This window comes from Pantherophis guttatus, chromosome 18, assembly GCF_059756535.1.
Source record: "Pantherophis guttatus breed Tessera chromosome 18, ASM5975653v1, whole genome shotgun sequence".
Taxonomy (NCBI): domain Eukaryota; kingdom Metazoa; phylum Chordata; class Lepidosauria; order Squamata; family Colubridae; genus Pantherophis; species Pantherophis guttatus.
In genome coordinates this window covers 13,252,478-13,256,782 of record NC_142080.1, presented here as the reverse complement: position 1 = coordinate 13,256,782, position 4,305 = coordinate 13,252,478, and the positions used below count along the sequence as shown (strand labels likewise).

The following is a 4,305-nucleotide window of genomic DNA, read 5'->3' as shown; positions in this document are numbered from 1 at the left end:
GGAGTTCAGTCAGTTGGAGAAGGTTAGATGCTGGGACATGACGGTGACTCCTGATGGTTTGTTCGAAGCCGTTTTCTTCCTGGTCCTGTAAGAAATTAAAAGACAAAAGAGGTTGGCTACAAGTGGCAGCGGGTGGGAGAGGGAGGGGAGGGGAGAGGGAGAGGAAGAAGAAAAGGCAGAGAGAGAGAGAAAGCTAGAGAGAGTGGGGAAAGGGAGGGGAGAGGGAGAGGAAGAAGAAAAGGCAGAGAGAGAGAGAAAGCTAGAGAGAGTGGGGAGAGGGAGGGGAGGGGAGAGGGAGGGGGAGAGAGAAAGGGAGAGGGAGGGGAGAGGAAGAGGAGAGAGGGAGGGAGAAAGAGAAAGAGGGAAAGAGAGAGGTAGGTGGAGAGAGAGGGAGAGGGAGGGGGAGAGGGAGGGAGAGAAAGAGAGAGAAAGAGAGGGAGGGTGAGAAATTCTCTAAATGGAGTAATTCATTGAGTAATTGAATTCAGATGATTTCTCTAGCTTGGTGATTTTTTTCTCCCTAACCAGCAGATCTCGTCTGAGCTCTCCATATTTGCTCTTTTGGGAACTTATTCAGCTTGGCTAATGCTCCGTATCTCCACTCTTCTTCCTCAGCTGCTGTATCACCCGGAGGTTGGAGACTTCTTTATGACGCCAGACATTCTCGAGGTTCTCCTGGAATGGATGATTCAGCCGTATCCTCTTATCCAGATCTTTAGCGTGAGAGGACTGGGATATGTTCTTCAGCACCCCTTCGAGGTAAGAGATGGGGGGCAGGAAGGGAGTGGCTTCCAAGGTAGTAGCAGGTGTGGCCTCACTCTCTGGGAAGTCTTCAAGGCTGGGGAGGACAGAAGAAGGAGAAGAAGACAATCATCAGGAACAAGATGGACTCAGCTAGAGTGTTGGGTGCACCCCTGGAAGATCTGAAGGATCAAGTAGATCCTCTTGGAGAAGATCTCAAAGCAGAACAAGAGGAAACAGATGGGAACTGATGAAGGAGAGAAACAACCTGGAACTAAGGAGAAATTTCCTGACTGTGAGAACAATTCATCCTTGGAACGACTTGCCTCCAGAAGTTGTGGCTGCTCCATCACTGGAGCTTTTCAAGAAGAGACCAGGCAGCCATTTGTCCAGCATAGTCTAGGGTCTTCTGCTTGAGCAGGGGGTTGGACTGGAAGACCTCCAAGTTCCTTTTCAACCCTCTTCTTCTATGCTCTGTGGGCTTCTCTTGTGCTTGTCATGATCGCTGCGAGACTCAGAGAACTCCAGTGACCGTGTTTGATTGCTCGTTCCTTTCCCTGCTTCCTCCAGAAGAACATCTCAGGGCCAGTTTTCATGCCGGTCATCAACTGCGCTTGTCACCCAGAGAAGAGTGTAGCGAAGGAAACTCTCCGGACCCTTCATTTCCTCCTTAGGCACCTTGCTGCGGACATCCATGCATTGAGGCGGTCCATCTAATTCCTCTCCTGTTGAAATATTTTCCTGACGAAAGTCAACCAAATCACGACAAACTGGTTTCCCCTCCTCTTTTTTAATTATTTCTGTAAGAAATAAGAAATGAATGAAGGAATCAATAAATACATGAGTGAATGGATGAATAAAGGAACGAATAAACAAAGGAATAGATGGATAAATGAATAAATAAATGAATGGATTAATGAATAGATGAACCAATGGATGGGTAAATGACTGGATGGATAGATGGAAGGATGGAAGGATGGATGGATGAATATCAAAGCTGTTCTGGCGAGGAAGCCCACAGATGCCTCTACTTTCAGTGGTGCATTTTGGGGGGTGGGGGCTTATGCCAAATTTTGCTCCAATTTTTTTTTTTTTTTTAATTTCTATACCGCCCTTCTCCCGAAGGACTCAGGGCGGTGAACAGCCACAAGATAAAACACATAAATACAAAAAATTTAAAATGAATTAAAAACGAATTAAATAATTTCAGCCCCCACCAGTTTGCCCACTGCCTCCCACCAACCAGGGCATGCCTGCTCTTGATGAGGAGACCCCCCGAGGCTGACTCTTCTGCTCAGCCCCTTCCCCCTTCCCTCAGGCCTGGCCCACCTCTAGATTTAAGGAAAGCAGAGCCGCGGGCTGAGGGCTTACTGCAATGGGCATGGTAGACTTGCTGTTTCTTCTCCCGATGGCTTTGGTGCTGGGGTCTTGATCCTGAAGCCTTTTGAGGAGGGGCTTCATGATCTTCAGGTTAGCATAGGGGTCTGCGGCCAGCGCCTTCCATAACTCTCTGGTGCTTCTGTGCAGGTGGAAAAATGGATTGGGGGAAAAATCAGATTCTTTCCCCATTTTCGAAGAGACGGCCAATCCAGATAGATTAAATTCCCCCCACCAACGGAAGAAAGGATTAGAAAACAGATGGCCAAATGAACCGTTTTAATACAAACAGGGTGTGTCTAACTGATGAGGACTTATAAGTCCAAAATAGATCTATCATAGTCTCCTTAGTCTCCCAATGGGCAGCAGAGTGTTTGCTGGCTGCCAGAAAAAAAAAAGCCTAGAAACTAGTGGATTGTGATTTCACTGAATTAGGGTTCCATAAAAATCTTGGTTTATGTAGGAAGAACCTGGCTAAAGAGAAATACACATAAAGCCTATGAAAAGGAAAGGAAAAACAAACAAACAAATACTGTACCTTTACAGGGAGGATACATGGGATGAGGGTGTGGCTAACTGATGAGGACTTATAGGTCCGTGATAGATCTATCATAGTCTCCTTAGTCTCCCAATGGGCAGCAGAGTGTTTGCTGGCTGCCAGGAAAAAAAAGCCCAGCATCAGACGCTTGGCCACTGGTTCAGATTTATGACCGTTGCTGTGTCCCAAAGTCAAGCGATCACAGTTTGCGACCTTCTGACAAGGAAAGTCAGTGGGGAAACCAGATTCACTTAACAACCATGTTTCTAACTTGAGAGCTGCAGTGATTCACTTAACAGATGTGACAAGAAAAGTCCTAAAATATCTTTAAAAGGTCATTCCCATATCCTCTTCCCCCTCCCTCTCCCCTCCTTCCCTCCTTCCCTTCTTCCCTCCATCCCTCCCTCCCTTTCTTCCCTCCTTCCCTCTTTCCCTCCCTCCCTCCCTCCCTCCCTTCCTTCCTTCCTTCCTTCCTTCCTTCCTTCCTTCCTTCCTTCTTTCCTCAACAACTGTTTCTAACTCAACAACTGCAGTGGTTCACTTAACAACCATGGCAAGAAAGTTTGTAAAATGGGGGGAAATCCACTTAACAACTGTCTTGCTTCAGAACAGCAATGTTGGGCTCACTTGTGTCGTAAGTCGAGGACCGCCCATATATTCCTCTGGGTTGGTATCTCCCTGTGAAGGAGCCAGGGTTGCCAACTGATCTGATGGCAGGAAGCTTACGTTGCTCCTGGGCCTTTGCTGCTTCTTCTCTGCAGCAATGAAAGCCTTCCGAAGCACGGAAACCCTGGTCCACTCCCGAAGTTTGCTTTCCAAGGAAGCCCAGGCAGGTAAAACGTTGGCCGTTCCCCTGCCACATCTGCTGAGGAGTTGGCAAGCCACACCGCACCCTCCGTGGCTGAGAGTTCAGTGGGCCGTCCCTCACGGAGGGCCTCTGCGCCACCGGAAGTGCCAGGGACCCCAAAACTGGTCAAGGGGGGGAGGTTTCCAGGAGCAGCGTGTCTCCAAAATTAACCCAAAGGTGCTTTTCCCAGAATGACCCAGTTGGAAGTTGGAGCAGTGGGGAAATTCAAAAATTTTCCCTACCGGTTCTGTGGGCGTGGCTTGGTGGGCAGTTGACCGGGTGGGCGTGGCTTGGTGGTTATGTGACTGGGTGGGCGTGGCTGCACAACTGACTCACACGCAATGCAAAAGCTGCTTGACTTCACACAAAATGGCCCCTGCAACAAACAGGAACCTCACAGAATCACAGAGAGCTCAAAAAGAAATTATTGCACTTTGCACAAAAATAACACAAAAGCTGCACAACTGACTCACACGCAATGCAAAAGCGGCTGAACTTCACACAAAATGGCCCCTGCAACAAGCAGGAACCTCATAGACAATCAGGCACAGCTGATTTCTCACAGCTGATTGGTAGTAAAAAAATGCTTAAAAAAAAGTTTTTAAAAAGCTCCGATATTGCCTGGTTCAGCTGATTGTCGTACTTTTTAAAGCATTTTTAAACTATCGGTTTGGGCAAAAGGTAGCAATTATTACTATCGGTTCGGGCTCACCTGCCCAAACTGGTAGCATTTCACCCCTGCCTTGGAGGCCTTCTACTCCAAACCACTTCTTTTTTTTTTTTTTATTAAAAAGTTTTTTTT

At 47.6% G+C, this 4,305-nt stretch overlaps 1 long non-coding RNA gene across 1 annotated transcript; it reads right to left on the bottom strand.

The window, feature by feature from the left end:
* Nucleotides 1-910: 910 nt before the first annotated feature.
* Nucleotides 911-3,020, bottom strand: LOC148111615 (uncharacterized). Its single transcript, XR_015730386.1, has 3 exons — nucleotides 2,657-3,020; nucleotides 2,113-2,260; nucleotides 911-1,541 (listed from the first exon to the last, which is right to left on the bottom strand). It is a non-coding gene; the product is annotated as an uncharacterized LOC148111615 (long non-coding RNA).
* Nucleotides 3,021-4,305: the final 1,285 nt, after the last annotated feature.